The sequence below is a fragment of the Aotus nancymaae genome, unplaced genomic scaffold, assembly GCF_030222135.1.
Source record: "Aotus nancymaae isolate 86718 unplaced genomic scaffold, 86718_ANA_hifiasm-v0.15.2.pri h1tg000022l_1, whole genome shotgun sequence".
Lineage (NCBI taxonomy): Eukaryota > Metazoa > Chordata > Mammalia > Primates > Aotidae > Aotus > Aotus nancymaae.
The window spans coordinates 13,973,090-13,991,302 of record NW_026988435.1 but is presented as its reverse complement, the minus strand read 5'-3'; the positions used below and the strand labels follow the sequence as shown (position 1 = coordinate 13,991,302).

Genomic DNA, 18,213 nt, shown 5'->3' with positions numbered 1-18,213 from the left:
CACAAAACCTAAGGTTATAGCTATATAGCATTTCAAATAGATCTGTCCCTTTATTTTATAAACATAGCTAAATGATGCCTACTTTATTGTCCTGAATCACAGAAAAGGCCATAAACTACAAATTTCAGCTGCTCTCTCTGATCTCTTTCCAAATGCAGGAGTAGCAAAGACTGATGATATATTGCTATACATTTAATGAATGTGCAGGTCTGTTAGTGTGTGGTGGAGGGGTGTTGTAGGAGTGTGTGTGTGTGTATGCGTGTGTGTATATGTGTATCTGATTTAGGTAATTCTATCTTCTGTGATCTAGAATACACATTAAACTTAAACAGTCATCATTAGAACTAAGAGTTCTGCTAGCTAGCCATTTCTAGAAGATTGAAACTGGACCCCTCCCTTAAACTATATACAAAAATTAACTCAAAATGGATTAAAGACTTAAATGTAAAGCCAAAACTATAGAAACCCTGTAAGACAACCTAGGTAATACAATTCAGGACATAGGCACAGACAAAGATTACATGATGAAAACATCAAAAGCAAAAATTGACAAATGACATCTAATTAAATTAGGCAGCTTCTGCACAGAAAAATAAACTATCAACAGAATAAACAGACTACCTACAGAATGAGAAAAAGTTTTTGCAAAATATACATCAGACAAAGTCCTAATATTCAGCTATGAGGAATTTAAACAAATTTACCGGGAAATAAACAAACACACCCATAAAAAAAAAAAAAGGCAAAGGACATGAACAGACAGTTTTCAAAAGAAGATATACATGCAGCCAACAATCATATGAAATAAAGCTCAACATCACTGATCACTAGAGAAGTGCAAATCAAAGCCACAAAGAGGTATCCTCTCATACCATGTAGAAGGGCTATTACTAAAAAGTCAAAAAAATAACAGATGCTGGCAAGATTGTAGAGAAGAATGAATACTTATACACCATTGGTGGGGATGTAAATTAGTTTGGCCATTGTGGAAAACACTGTAGTGATTCTTCAAAGACCTAAAGACAGAAATACAATTTGACCTAGCAATCACATTTCTGGATACATACCCAAAGGAAAATAAATCATTCTGTTATAAAGACATATGCATGTGCATGTTCACTACAGCACTATTCACAATAGAAAAAGCATATAATAAACTTAAATTTCCACCAATGACAGAGACTAGATAAAGAAAATGTGGTACACATATACCATGGAATACTATGCAACCATTAAAAATAACAAGATCATGTCCTTTGCAGGGACATGATTGGATTTAGAGGCCATTATCCTCAGCAAACTAACACAGAAACAGAAAACCAAATACTGCATGTTCTCATGTAAGTAGAGCTAAATGGTGAGAAGACATGGACACATAAAGAGGAATAACACAGACTGGGACCTTCCAGAAGGTGCAGGGTGGGAGGAGGGAGAGGATCAAGAAAAATAACTAATAGGTACTAGGCTTAATACCTTGGTGATAAAATAGAGAGAAAATCTGTACCGTAAACCTCTGTGACACAAGTTTACCTATATAACAGACCTACACTTATACCCCTGAACTTAAGATAGAAGTAAAAAAAAAAGAGTCCTGATATTTTAATAATTTTTCAAAACTATTTATGGCCATGTGACATTTATGATTATATTACTTTCAATGGAAAACATCCAGTTAGTTTTTTTTTTTTAATCTCCCTAACTATAGTTTTAAAGAATGCCCCAACATTATAAAACTTCTTAAAATAAAATTTAAAGAAAATAATGTGGAATTAAGCAAATTTTAAAATATAACAAATGCCAAATGCAACTTTTCTCTCTCTCTCTATAGATGTGTGTGTGTGTGTATATATATATTTTCTTATTAGTTTACCTTAAAATTTTAGTGACCTTGAAAAAAGCAAGATCTTCATACATAAGTTAAATATGCATTCAAATTTGTGAACAGTCTTCATTAAAAAATTAAATGACAACCATACATTTTAAGTAAGTGCAAAACAGAAGCATACTTCTGTTATAGTCTAGGATGTGCTCATTTCATCAACAAAAGGTTTCTGATTTTAGACTAGAAAATAAACTCCAATGCCTGCAAGTATGCTTCTTTGGCCACACATTTTTAGAGACTGTACAATGCAAAATAGCAATAAAACAAGCTCAAAGGATGAGGAGCTGAAATGTCATTATCTACCAGGTTAATTAATGGATTACTATGTTTTTTGAAATGTATTTTCATGCAAATTATTAGTTTATTTTTAGGCATGCTTAATGACACACATCAGTAAATAGCAAATCAAACGGTAATACAAAATATTGAGTACTACATATTTCTCTATGCAAATAGGACAATTATTCTAAATACAGAATACTTCTGACTAACCTACATAGAAACTTTTCTGTATCCTAGAAGATTATATAACTTAAACTAAAAAATGTCACTGTTTCTTAATAACTTGAGAAGGAAGAAAAATAGAAAAATGTGCTCATACTTCTGACTAACCTCTCCCTAAAATTGTTGCTCTCTAACTGTGCCATTAGGATTATCCAAAGGACTTGTAAATTCAATTATCTGATGAAGCCATGGCAATTATTTAGAACTGAAAAAGAAAAACAAAAAAATAACAGATTTTTGTTTACCTTGTAACCACATCTTTTATTATGAAAATGAGTTTATACCTGCAGACTCAATACTTTTTTAAAAAACATTGTGCTTTTTTTTTTTTTTTTTTTTTTTTTTTTTGAGACGGAGTTTCACTCATTACCCAGGCTGGAGTGCAATGGCGCGATCTCGGCTCACCGCACCCTCCACCTCCTGGGTTTAGGCAATTCTCCTGCCTCAGCCTCCTGAGTAGCTGGGATTACAGGCACGCGCCACCATGCCCAGCTAATTTTTTGTATTAGTAGAGACGGGGTTTCACCATGTTGACCAGGATGGTCTCGATCTCTTGACCTCGTGATCCGCCCGCCTCGGCCTCCCAAAGTGCTGGGATTACAGGCTTGAGCCACCGCGCCCGGCCAACATTGTGCTTTTAAACTCAATATAATTTTGATTCAGGCCATAAAGAAACACCTTCCCCCAAACAAACTTACCCTAGGAACAGCCTTCAATGGAGTCAAGCTCAATATATCTAAATAAAAAGATAATTGGAAACTGGGAAGTCTCCAAAAAACAAAGAAAATCATAAGCAGTAAGAAAGCATTGTCTGAGCCATTTCAGGCAGACACAGAGGGATAGGAGATAGTATCCTAAAATACTAAAATGTGGTGGGTACGTTCATGAGCTTTAGGGTCTAACAACTGCATTCTAATTCCAGTCCACCCAACTGCTAACTGTGTCTCTGAGCAAGTTACTTACTTTCTGGAGGCTCAGTCTCTCATTTGTAAATGGAGGTAACACATCAGAGGGTGGGTATAGAGATTAACTGAAGCAATCTATTATTGACTGCTTAACACCATATCTAGCACTGCGAAAGTGCTCAAATTATGAGCTGCTGGGGCTATTGTTACTATAGACCCTGGTTCACTTAAACGGCTGTTTCGGGAGATGAAAACTCTAAAAGTGGGTCTATTAATTATTCTACTTTTTAAACTTGATTTGGCCTCTTCTTCCTTTATGATCTTTATTTCTATTCCTCTTTCCCTGTGTCTTTGTTCTCACTAGAATTTGCTATTTTAAAATTTTTACATTAAAGTTTAATCATACAGTGCATAGAACTCTTTGAGGACTAGAGTCTTCTTTTAAATTTTAGAGCTTTTTTTTTTTCTTTTTTAAGAAAGTACTTCTCACGTTTATGAGAAATACTGAGTTTTTGGTGAGGCCTACCCTGACAATCCTACCTGAAAATTAAACACCTCCACACACTTTCCTGTACCTGCCCTGATTTTTCACCATAGTATTATCAGCTTTTAACATATTATAAATTTAATTATTATATTTCACTTCTCAGCCTTTTGGCTAAGATCAAGTGTAGTATTTGTTCTTACCTGTTTAATTTCTGTCTCTCATTATTAAATTACAAGCTCTACAAGAAATTTCTTTTCGGTTTCTCTGACACATAGGAGCTAGATTAGTACTTGGCATTTGGTGAGTGTATCTTTTCATTATTTTCCTACTGCAGTCTCCTCCTTGGGTCTTAGTTTTTAATCTATGCATGTTTTTGCTAGGCTTTAAGAAACAATTTCATACTACTTTGGCCATCAAAGACCAAACTTGATTTTTTTTTCCCTTTGTTTCATAAAGTTAACATGTAAGATCTGTATAAATATAACTTCTATCACAATTCCATTTCATTATCTATAAAGTTTAACTCAGACAATTTAAAAGATTTCATATTCCTTGTAACTTTATAACAGAATATTTATAATAGAAAAAATATCTTTCATTTTGGATAATTTAGAATAAACAAATGCATGTTAGTTTGAAGCAATTAATTTTCTAGTTAACTATTCTGACTGGTATAAGCCTTGAAGATAAACATTTTATATAATTCTTAGTTGACATAGATACATGATTCCAGGTTTATTTAAGTCAGCACAAACTCAAAGACTTTCCATATCAACATTACTGGTTAGCTTTCTCTATAAAAATGACTGAACTTAAACACAGAACATCAAAAGGGCTCATCAAAAGCATATACCTAATATTTTGGCAGGGTCAGAATATGCTCTTATGTATAACAGTTTCTACCATTCTACGCCCATCTTCCAGATAAAGACTGCAAAGTGCATAAACATTAATATATTTAAAATTTGGAAATCTAATTATTTTAGTTGTTGTAGTAGAAACATCATTTTTTTAAATTTCAAGTCTTAACTTACTTGGAGTAACATATAGTTAATGTATAGTCCTCTTTCTCTTTTAAGACTAGATAAAAAATCATAGTACAGGTCTCACTCAGTGCTTTAGAAAGCTGAAAGAAGAGGGGCTGAACTAGTGTTCCATGAAAAATTGTAAAGCAAAGCTTGTAGGTGTGCATTATCTGCATCATCACTTCAGCCTTTCCTGAGCACTTCTGGGCACATAGCCCATAACTCCATCATATTAATTATTGTGAGGAGAAAGGTTCAAAGTAAACATTTCCCCATATGCATTTAAAAAATTGGGTGCAGTTTATACTGTTTGGATGATGGGTACACTGAAATCTCAATCATCACTAAAGAACTTATTCATGTAACCAAACCCCACCTTTCCCCCAAAAATCTATTGAAAAAAAAAATTAAAAAATAAAAAATAAGCAAAGGGAATTTTAAACACATATGCATGGGAGTATTTTAGTCAAAGGTACAAACTTTCTATTATAAGATGTATAAGTTCTGAAGCTATAATGTACAATATAGTGACTATAGTTAATAATAATGTGTTATATACTTGAAATTTGCTGAAAGCTGACTGGAAGCATTCTCGCACACACATAAGAAAATGGTCACTATATGAGGTGGGGAATATGTCAATTAGCTTAATTGCAGTAACCATCTCACAATGTATATGTATATTAAAACATCATAATGTACTTTAAATATACACAATTTTTATTTATCAGTTATGCTTTCATAACAAAAATAAACAATGGGGAAAGGACTCCCTATTTAATAAATGGTCCTGGGGTAACTGACCAGTCATATGCAGAAGATTGATAGTAGACTTCTACCTTTCACCATATATAAAAATTAACTCAAGATGGATTAAAGATTTAAATGTATGAGCTCAAACTAGGGTTTTTTTTAAAAACCTAGTTTGAAACCCTAGAAGAAAACCTAGGAAGTACCCTTCTTGACATAAGTCTTTGCAAACAATTTATAGCTAACTCATCAAAAGCAATTGCAACAAAAACAAAAATTGACAAGTGGGACTTACACTAAACAGCTTCTGCACAGCAAGAGAAACTATCAACAGAGTAAACAGACAACCTACAGAACGGGAGAAAATATTTCCAAATTGTGAATCTGACAAATGTTTAATATCCAGTCTTATGGAATCTATAAGGAACTTACACTCAACAAGCAAAAACCAAATAACCCCATTAAAAAACGGGCAAAAGCCATGACCAGACACTTCTCTCAAGAACACATGCATTCACCAAACACATGAAAAAAAAATGCCCAACATCACTAATTATTAGAGAAATGCAAGTCAAAACCACAATGAGATATTGTTTTACACCAGACACAATGACTATTATTAAAAAGTCAAAAAAACAACAGATGCTGGCAAGGCTTCAGAGAAAAGGGAATGCTTCTACATTGTTGGTGGGAAGTAAATCAGTTCAGCCCCTGTGTAAAGCAGTTTAGAAATGTCTCAAAGAACAGAACTACCATTCAGCCTGGCAATCCTACTACCAGCTATATATTCAAATGAAAATAAATCATCCTAGCAAAAAAAAAAAAAAAAAAGACATATGCACTTGTATGTTTATCATAGTACTATTCACAACAGGAAAGGCAGGGAATCAATCTAGGTACCCATGAATGGTGCACTGGATAAAGAAAATATGGTATATATACATACATCCATGGAATTTTACACACACACTAAAAAGGTGAAATCATATCCTTTGCAGCAAGATGGATGTAGCTAGAGGCCATTATCCTAAGTGAATTAATACAGGAACAGAAAAGCAAGTACTGCATGTTCTCACTTACAAGCGGGAGCTAAACATTGGGTACACATGGACATAAACGCGGGGAACAATAAATACTGGGCATTACTAGAGACGGAAGAGTGGGACAGAGGCAGGGTCTGAAAAACTACATAATAGGCACTATGCTCACTGCCTGGCTGATAGGATCATTCACGAACCAAAACTTTGCACCACATCAAAACACTCGTGTAACAAACCTGCACATGTATGCTATAAATCTAAATAAAAGAAGAAATTAAAAACTATGTCTATATAGTTCGGAAAACTTTTTCCACTTACATAGATCTGTGCTTGTGAGTATCAGAAACCAGGATGGTATTACACTGCAGAAAAACATTTAGTCAAAGTCATCATTAACCTCTACAAATATAAATAGAGAAAAAAACTAACATCAGTGAGACACACTTCATATACTTCAATGGCATTGCTAGAGGGCAACAAAAAGATAAATTATATTGTGACTAACTGTAAAAGTGTACTGAATTTAAAGAAACTAGATTTAAGTCACATTTATTCATTTACTAGAAATATAATCTTATGAAAATTATAAATCTTTCTGATCTTCACATGTAGATTGAGGACAAAAAAATGCTTGCCTAACCAGCATCACTGGAGAAAATGTGAGGATAAGATGGGTTAATATAAATAAAAATATTCACATATTGAAAATTGCTATGCAAATTTAACTTTTGGTGTTAATTTTGAAACCATCTCCTAAAAGAAGCTTATAGATATCCTAATCTAAGTAATCTTATTTAATCTGAATGGGCTAAGCTAGGTTATACTAGAGCTTTTCAGTTTTAAAAATTTATCATTCCATGTTACCCAGTATTGCCTAAAAGTTATTAAACATCACACGATTGCCCACTGCTTGGCGAATAGGGGAGAATCATTAGGGAACATCTTCATAGAGCTGATAGCTGAAGGGTAGGTGAATTTTTCAGGGAAAAGTACCAGGAAAATGAAAACCTGGATTTAGATCTAAAAACAAAAGATAAAACAAAGAATGGTTGGAAAGAAAAAGAAATCAAGACAGTGCTGCAGGATATAGAGAAAGGGAAATAAGAAAGAAAAGTGGGTAAATAGTACAAGAGTGAAGAAGGAATTTAATAGGGAGCAGAAGACTTTTAATTTCAGTACTGTGAAAGGACTGAAAGCAATTAACGTGTGGTGGTGAAACGGGAACCAGGACATGCAAAACACTAACAAAAACAAAAAACAAAACAAAAAGTAGGACAAGGGAATGGAGACAACAGCCAGGATTAATACCTACTCATCTTTTTGTTTCTTTCCTTTTATTATAAAATTTCTAATGTATTTTTAGAAGATGATGACAGTAAGGATGACCAGTACCCTTAACACTTGCTGTGCTCAAACGTGGGCAACACTGTTGCTAAGCCTGCATGTATCTCAACTAATTTACTTCTGACAAGAGTTTTATGAGTGGATATTCTAGAGATGAATATCCAAGTAACCAAGAGGTTATTTTCAAAACAAAACAAAGTGGTAGAGATGGAACGTGAACCTCAGAGAGTCATATTCTAGAGCTCACACTCCCAACCACTATCCTTGCAATGAGAGCAAATTTATTTATGTTTACAAATATGAGAACAAGAAATACTTATTACTTCTGGAGACCTTTGTTACATGAGCCACTGGGAAATGAAAATGTTTAAATAAGAGAACAAACTGAAGAAAATAATGTTTCAAAATTAGAAAATAATGCTACCACCAGAAAAAATTATTTTTCCTTTGTTTTCTTTAGCTGGAAGAAAGTATGGATGTTGGTAGGGAATCCTGCAAAACGAAAATTGGCTCTCTCCCTAAATAACAAAGAACATACGAGAAAAAAACAGTAATGTTTATAATTTTACATACAAACATAATTTTTCATTTTAATTAATGTTCTTGAAATAAAATGATCATTGCATGCCAATAAAAGGTATTAATAGTGTAATCATTTCATTAAGTTATATATTAATTAAATAATTTTATTTGATATTGTCTAAACACTTTTCTTACTCGACAGCTGATAGATAGCATATAACTACAAAAAATAACCATAATTTTGCAAATGAATCCTTATTTATAAGAATTAGGCATTTTCCCATTATTGTGCCAAGAGAAACTACATTAATAGAATTAGTGATGGTTCTTACACATGATTACAACTGAATCCACTGCTTACAAGAACACAGTTTATGGCTTTAACATTTCCAATTTTCTCTGAGAAATAGAAATTTCTTTTGGTTGTAGCTTTTGTAAATGCTTAGGAGACCTTAAATAATTTTAGTGAGCCAGTCATTATATCACATCTTAATTTTAAGAAAGTGTCTGGGGTATTCAGGTAATACTTTTATATAGAGACAACACTGACCACTCAGTTTGATCCTGTGAGATTCTCATTAAGAAGAGCTTAATGGAAAACTTAAGAAACACAAATAATCTCTCACATAGGCAGGCAGGAAATACTCATTGAAAAAGGTAATTTCTTCTGACTAGAAGGAAAAGTGATTGAACATCCATGTTAGAAATTTAGTTTAGACATAGAATGGTCTATTTAAAAAACAGTAGTATCATATATAAAGATGACTAATATAATTTATTTTTTAAATAGAAGAAACCATACATTTTTGATAATTGTGGCAACCCTGCATCCAACAAGTGTATTCGCACCATTTTCCAACAGCATGTGTTTGCTGTGTGTCTCTGTGTCACATTTTGGTAGTCCTTGCATTATTTCAAACTTTTTCATTATTATTACATATTAATATAATATTTTTACATTATCATTATGTCTATTATGATGATTTGTGACCAGTTATCTTTGTGGTTACTACTGTAATTGTTTCAGGGCACCACAAATCATGCACATATAAAACCGCAGAATTAATAAATGTGTGTGTTGACTGTTCCACCTGCTGGCTGTTCCCCTGTCTCTTCCCCTTTTCTTGGGTATCCCTATTGTCTTAGATCATATTGAATTTAGTCCAATTAATAACCCTACAATAGCCTCTAGGAGTTCAAGTGAAAAGAGGAGTGGCATATCTCTCACTTCAAATCAAAAACTAGAAATTACTAAGCTTAATGAGGAAGGCATGATCAAAGTTGTGACAGGACAAAGGCTAGGTCCCTTATGCCAAAGAGTTAGTCAAGTTGTGAACGCAAAGGAGAAGTTCCTCAAAGAAATAAGAACTGCTACTCTAGTGAATACACGAGTGATAAGAAAGTAAACATCAGCCCTACTGCTTATATGAAGTTTTTGGTGGTAGATTTTCAACTTAGATGAAACAGGTTTCCATTGGAAGATGCCATCTGGGACTTTCATAACTATTGAGAAGACAGTGCCTGGTTTCAAAGCTCCAAAGATAAGGATGACTCTCTTGTTATGAGCTAATACAGCTGGTGCCTTTGAGTGGAAGCCAACGTTCATTTACCATTTCCAAAAACCTAGGCCCTTATGAATTATGCTAAAATCTACTCTGCTTGTGCTCTATAAATGGGACCACAAAGCCTTGATGACAGCAAATGAACCACAAAGCCTATAAGCCCAAGCTTGAGACCTATTCCTCAGAAAAAAAAAAAAAAGATTCCTTTCAAATATTACCTCATTGATGAGAGCATCTGATCACCCAAGAGCTCTGACTGAGATGAACAAGGAAATTAACATTGTTTTCAAGCCACCTAATACAACATCCACTCTGCATCTCATGGATCAAGAAGCAATTTCAACCTTCAACTCTTTTTATTTAAGAAATATATTTTGTGAGGCTATAGCTGTCATAAGTAGTGATTCCTCTAATGGATCTGGGCAAAGCAAATTGAAATCTTCTGGAAAAGATTCACCATTCTAGTCGCCATTAAGAACATCTGTGATTCATAGGAGGAGGTTAAAATATCAACACAATATGAGTTTGGAAGAAATTGACTGCAACTCTCATAGATGACTTTGAGGAATTCAAGACTTTGGTGGAGGAACTAACTGCAGATGCAGTAGAAATAGCAAGAGAACTAGAATTAAAAGTGAAACCTAAAGATGTGACTGAATTGATGCAGTCTCATGATAAAACCTTAATGGATGAGGAGTTGTTTCTTACAGATAAGCAAATAACATGATTTCTTGAGATGGAATCTACTACTGGTGAAGATGCTAGAGATGGCAACAAATGATTTAGAATATAATATAAACCTAGGTAATCTTTATCAACTAAGTGGTAGGGTTAGGGAGGATTCACTCTAATTTTGAAAGAGATCTACTGTGAGTAAAATGTTACCAAACAGCATCACATTACAGAGAAATCTTTCCTAAAACGAAGAGTCAATCCATGTGACAAACTTCACTATTGTCTTAGCCACCACAACCTTTAGAAACTTCACCCTGATCAGTCAGGAGCCATTAACATCAAGGCAAGAGCCTCCACTAGTAAAACATTATGACTCGCAGAAGGCTCAGATGGCCATTAGCATCTTTAAGCAATACAGTATTTTTAAATGATGGCATGTACATTGTTTTTAGACATAATGCTGTTGTACACTTATTAGACTACAGTATATTATAAACATAACTTTTATATGTATGAAGCAAAACATTTGTGTGACTTGCTTTATTGCAATATTTGCTTTACTGCAGTGGTATGGAACCAAACCTGCACTATATACAAGGTTTGCCAGTAGATTGCCTTCTTCCATATTTGCAGTCTAGGAAAATAAATGGTTGGCTAATGTGGTAATGAGTGTAAAGCACTTTCAGAGTGCATGACATATGTTACCTTTATCATAGGTGGTAGATCTTATTATGAACATCTGTTCAGCAAGCACATCATAGGATATTAATATATTAATTGTGAATTCTATAAAATTATAGTGTATTTTTTGGATAATATCTTATCAATTTGTTCATATCATTTAACTAAATTACTGCTTTAAGGGAGAAGCAACTCATTTTAGTACTATTTGTGTTTTATAATTACATAATTTTAAACCCTTCAGGAGTTATTTCACCACTAGGTAGCTACATACTCCATTTGTCTACCCATCCTTCCATCTGTTAGCCTATCAGTTCATCAACCCTCTATCCATCCTCCTATCAAAGATTTAGCTATGTGTTTACAGGTACCAAATGCAGTCTAAGTAAACATATCATTGTTGATATATAAGTGATACTGTGTCTTGAAGTCTATTAACACATAATAGTATCTCCTTTTTACAAATTGGTGAAAATGATCACCCTGGGCACAAATGTTGCCCCCAATCCCAATGAAGCATACTATTACTAGGTGATTGTGCACTATCTTTAAAGGTTATAATGATATTTCTGATTTATTTTTCCTCCAGAAGGGCAAAAAAAAGAAGACAGAAATTTTGGCCGAGCTATTGTTAGATGACTTTCTGAAGTGAAGAGACCAACATTGCACAACTAAACTATGAAACAAAAAAACAGAAATGCTGTTAAATATTTGACAGCATTAGGATGGCTATACAAAACAACAGGACCCTGCTCCCCCTTCAAGAAAAAGAAAACCCAAAATCAAATATATTTGTGTGCAGTAAGGGATTACTTATTATTCATTACTGTCTATAATCTTATGAATATATATTAAGGTAATCTAAAAGTGTTATAGCAGTTGCAATATTTTAATCATGCAAAATATTTTTCATACTTGGTGATTCATCTCTAATTCCTGGGTAGACAAATGAAGCTAAATCATAGGCTTTTTATGACTAAGGGAGGGGAGGGTACTGGTCTGTCATTATCATTAAATCATAGGGATTGCTAGTGTTTAGCAATGAAAAAATGATCAAAAGACCTCTATGTTTAAAAGTATTAGTCATTTCAAAACTAAAGAAAGTGAACTTAAGCAATGAGCATACATCCATTATGAAGCTATTTTAAAAAGGAGGACTTATATTAAATATAAAAATATGATCATCTGTCTCAGCTCTCATAAAGCTCATCATCAATACACTGCAGCATAACATAAAGGAAAAAGAAACAGGCTTGTATCTGTTCAAAGTCACCATGTAGAACTTCTGGTGAAAACTTTGAATTATTTTTTACCAAAGTATTTATAACCTGGAAAACTAGAAAGTTGAGGTGTTCTATTTAGTTAGACCAGAAATTAACCTTTAAATATATAATCTAGATAGAATGTGGCAGTCAGCTAATCCTAAACTAAGTCCTTTGTTTTTATTTGTTGCATAAAGCATAAGGCATAAACACAGTGTTACATAACCACACTTCAAAGCCTTCTGTAAACCAAGCAACTCATAGCAACATCTCTGCCTTCAGCAATCGCACTCCAGTAAATCATCCAAGTGACCTTATTTGCTTATTAGAAACTCTGTGTACAGGTTGCAAATGTCAGAGTATGAATTTACATTTTAAAAAGTGCATCTTGCAGTGGTTTTATGAAAATATTTCAACAATCTAAGGTCAAATTCAACTATTTATACCTCTGCTCTCTTGGGTTTAAAGATTTTTGTCCTAGATTCACATATTCTTCACAAGCCATACTTCATGACCTCTCCTTTTAACATCTCAACATTGTAACAGTTTGAAACACCATTTGGAAAGGGGGCTGTTATTACACTGTCATTTCTACTCCCACCTCAATAGTATGCTGATACATAATTTAAACATTTGATTCTCGTTTATCGTCTCAGAATGATATTTACCTGTATAAACCAATACACATATCTAATAAATTATCTGGGAGATTTTAAATTTTATATTGTATATAATGTATTACTTAAATTGATGTAATACATCAGTTCTCTGAAAATAGAACCATGACACATTTATATTCTACTCTAGAATACAGAAAAAAAATCACAATAATTGACTTTCATATGTATGTTTTGCTTTACAATTATTTTTCTTCTTGTAGAAGATGGTAAAAAAAAATCACCAAAAAGATTTTCTGGAGAAGAATTTGTCAGGGGTTATGGCAGGGAAGTGGGAAAAGTGAGTTGATTAGAAAGAAACCTGCCTGGGCCATGAGTCTGTGTGTAATTTTCTCATCCGACATATTTTCCCAGAAGCATTTTCAAAATTATTTGAACATTACAGAAATAAATCATCAATAATACCACCATTGCTATCACCCCAATCACATGTACACACCCCAGGAACAGAAAGAGGCACCAGGGTGTAACAGAAAGAATATGAGCTGTGGAATGTACTGCTTAATCTTTCCCTGCCGTGGGCTCGAGAGAAGGCCTCAGTTACTTAAAGGTTTTAGGCTCTACAACCTGCCTTATAGTGTGGCCCGAAATACAGGTATAAGTTGTTCTATGCACTTGACTTCATTGTGCTTTGCAGAAATTGTGTTTTTACAGTTGAAAGTTTGTGGAAACCCTGTGTTGAGCAACTCCATTGCTGCCATTTTTCCAACAGCATATGCTCACTGCACGTCTCTGCATCACATGTTGGTAATTATTGCAATGTTTCAAACTTTTTCATTATTAGTATACTATATTAAACTGAATACTTTATAAAAATGATTAGCAAATAGAAGCCCTGCAAAAGAGGGGCCCTAATACTCCCATTTTCCCCATATCACTTAAAATGTGGTATAATCATTTGTATAATTGAAATGGATTAGCAAGAGCACTCTGTCCTTAGGAACATAGTTTTCTTTCTGATTTAATGCCAACTTGATAACATTCTAGGTGAAGAAACACCACTAAAGAAATACAATAATGATTCTGATGACATAAAAGGCATTATGTTTATTTCTTTACAGCTAAACAATGTGAAAATCTAAGTGAATGTAACACATCGGGAAAATTTATTTTACGTTTCTAAGCATGAAATATGAAACCTGCCTATTTATGAGGTACATTTAGGTCTCAGCTTAGCATTACCCGCATTTCTATCTATTGTATTAAAGAATGTTGGTGATTATTACACTGAAGATTAGCAGCTAAAAAGACAAATGTGAGATAGTATATAGGCAAAAGGTTTTTGCTGTTCTTTTTTTGATTTTTTCCTAGAATATAGCTGCAGATTCTCTTGCAGAAACAATAAAATGTCCTTTGGCAGTGACCATGATAACCACATTCAAAGCCTTACTGATACAAATCAGACTTGCCTCAGTTTTCCAAATGTATATTTTTATTTTTAAGAGATAGTTAAAAGCTTCCTTAAAGTGTCTTTTGCCTTGCCTGGCATTACCTCCAAAATAGCTCCCTTCCAACAGTTGTTGAGAAGGCAATCACCACCTATCCTCCACAAATTTGAGTGAAAGTTGATGTCTTGCTATTTGATATACAGAATCTACAGATTCAAAGAAATGAAACTGGTCAAGAATTCAGACATGTTACCTATAGCAAGTTTATATTTCACAGTGAAAGAGGAAGTTCAAGTGGTTTCTTTAGAAAAGTTAAATTTGTTCTGGCACCAAATCCTGCTTCCCAGGGAATTAAAAATTTGATGAATTTTGTTACTTGATTAACACTTGCAATCTTGTCACTATAGACTCTTCACAGTGAAAATCTGTATTCAATTCACTTGCTCAGTAATTAGAAATGCCAATCGCATTGGCCGGACGCGATGGCTCACACCTGTAATCCCAGCACTTCGGGAAGCCAAGGAGGGCAGATCACCTGAGGTCAGGAGTTAAAGACCAGCCTGACCAAGATGGAGAAACTCCGTCTCTACTAAAAATACAAAATTAGCTGGGTGTGGCATATGTCTGTAATCCCAGCTACTCAGAAGGCTGAGGCAGGAGAATTGCAATTGCTTGAACCTAGGAGGCGACCGTTGTGCTAAGCCGAGATCCTGCCATTGCACTGCAGCCTGGGCAACAGGAGCAAAACTCCATCTCAAAACCAACAAACAAACAAACAAACAAAAGACACAGAATACTCTGCTAAAAACAGAAACTATACCATTGAAATCCCAATTTTTAATACTTTGTATATCTGAATTCATTCTATAATATTGAACTACATTGTAGGTTAAAAGTAAATGAATAAAGTCAGAATAAGATAAAAGGCCGAAAAGAAATGGGACGAAAAATACAAGACAGAAGATAAAAGACTCTTAAAGCTAAGCTTGGAACAGCATGAAGTTAAAAGAAGAGATCCATTTGCTGGTTATGGGAGATGCTACAATCCTAACAGATTAATAACAGAGAATTGTCCTGTAATATTCTTTTATCTTTTCTAGTAGGATAGAGGGTCAAGCTAATATTGTACTTTTTCATGTTTAATGTTAAATTTGGGATTTTACGTTGAAATTATTAACTGAACAAATAAAGAATAAGGAAGATATGACATAATACTAGGATACATAAAGAAAAACTCAACATTTTTATTTGAATGCAAATACAATGTGAAAAGAAAATGTGATGGCTGCCAGGAAAGCTAATGTAACCTTAACTATATGAATAAGAGAGGAGCATCAAGATAAAGGAAGGTAATAGGGCTCTGTATGTCATACTTGCCAGACCATATCTGGAATATTCTTCTGTTAGTGTAGGAGGAATGTGAACAATGCTGGGTGCATTTAAATAAGGGAGATGCAATGGTAAGAGGTCTGGAAAGTGTCATGAGAAATCTATTTAAAAAACTAGTGGTATCTTGTCTGGAAAAGGAAAAGCCAGGGAGAGGTGGTAAACTAAGAAGCATGCTAAACGCCTTTTTTATTTGAATAGCTGGCACATACAACAGGTGTTAGCCCCAAAGTACAGAACTAATACACTGATTTTAAGATAACATTTTTTTTAGGGGGGGATGGAGTTTCTCTCTTGTTGCCTAGGCTGGAGTACAAGGGCATGATCTCAGCTCACTGTAATCTCCGCCTCCCTGGTTCAAGTGATTCTCCTGTCTTAGCCTCCTGAGTAGCTGGGATTACAGGTGCCCATCACTATGCCCAGCTAATTTTTGGTATTTTTAGTAGAGATGGTGTTTCATCATGTTGGCCAGGCTGATCTTGAACTCCTGACCTCAGGTGATCCACCTGCCTCGGCTTCTCAAAGTGTAGGGATTACAGGCGTGAGCCACCACGCCCAGTGATAACATTTTTAATCATTAAAAAACAATAATGTTTATCTTGTGAAATAGTGATATTCCTAGCACTGCAAAGTATTCGAATAACAGGTGATTATTTGTGAAAAAATTCTAGATGGGACTTCTGCACTAAACTGGGAGGGTAGAGAAGAGTACCTCATAAAAGGAACATGTTGTGATTTCAATCTCAGAGTTATCACTGGTGTTATTAAAATACACTTAACTGGAAGATGTGTTGTAAATTATGTTGAAAATGCTCTCCTGCTCCCTTCCTATCCAAAAAAAATTAAAATATATAAAGTAAAAAACATGATAAAATTCTCCCATTACCTATTTAGACCATTACATCTTCAATATTTTTTGAGTATTTAAAAAGATGTATTAAAATGTAAATGTCCTCAGGGAAAGCAATAACATATGTGACTTTACTATTTGTTAACAGAAAGACATAGAAGAGATGGGTGGTAAGACTAAATAAGGTCCAAGTGGACACAAATCTGTAGAAGGCAAATGTAGGAAATGAGTCAACAATATTTCTTCATGGTTCTCTTGGAGGCCAAATAGACGACTGATTCAACTATAATTTCTAGAAAGAACTGGCTCAGTTTTCCAATGTCTGTAAACTATTATAACGTCCAAAAGAGGTGACTAATGTAAATACATTCAGTATCTATTAATTAAAATAGAAAATTTTTGTGTAACAAGCAAGTACCTATAGACATTAAGCAGATAACTAAATTTCAAAAGACCCAATTTGTGTCAAGATTTTCATATACCCTATAATTCTGTCAGTATATATAAACTAATATTTGGGGGATGGGTCTTACTGACTTAAGGGGGTCATAGTAATACACTATACTATCTAATATATATAATACATATATTACTATGTATGTTTTCACTCAGTAATATTTGTTAAAGTTAATACATTAATATATTTTAGATAGATCCTTATAGCTTGACCCAATATTTTTCTCCTAAATATCATCACTGAAAATTCTATACATTTCCATTTGTTGACAGTGATAAAATAATTTTAATTTTAAATTTTTATGGGTATATAGTAGGTGTATATGTTTATGGGGTACGTGAGATATTTTGATACAGGCATACAATATGTAGCAATCACATCAGGGTAAATGGAATATCCATAATCTCAAGCATTTATCCTTTTTTGTATTACAAACATGCCTATTACACTTTTAGTTATTTAAAATATAGAATAAATTACTGTTGACTGTAGTCACCCTGTTGTGCTATCAAATATTATGTTTCATTCTTCTATCAAACTACGCTTTTTTAGCCATTAAACATTCCTACTTTCCATTTCCCTCTCACTTCCCCACTACCCTTCTCAACCTTCCTTCTTGCAACCATCCTTCTCTCTAAATCTCCATGAGATTAACTGTTTTCATTTTTAGCTCCCACAAATGAGTGAAAACAGGCAAAGTTAGTCTTTCTATGCCTGGCTTATTTCACTGAACATAATGACCTCGAGTTCCATCCAAGTTACTGCAAATAAAAGAATTGCATTCCTTTTATAGCTGAATAGTACTCCATTGTGTAT

The 18,213-nt window shown here is 33.9% G+C and overlaps 1 protein-coding gene and 1 pseudogene across 2 annotated transcripts in view; one reads left to right on the top strand and one right to left on the bottom strand.

Annotated features, from left to right (window-relative positions):
- The window catches only part of GBE1 (1,4-alpha-glucan branching enzyme 1), a 271,257-nt gene that overhangs the window by 16,221 nt on the left and 236,823 nt on the right, over positions 1 to 18,213 (bottom strand). The gene's annotated exons all lie outside the window — the stretch shown is intronic.
- Positions 3,930 to 4,052, top strand: LOC135276461 (U2 spliceosomal RNA; annotated as a pseudogene).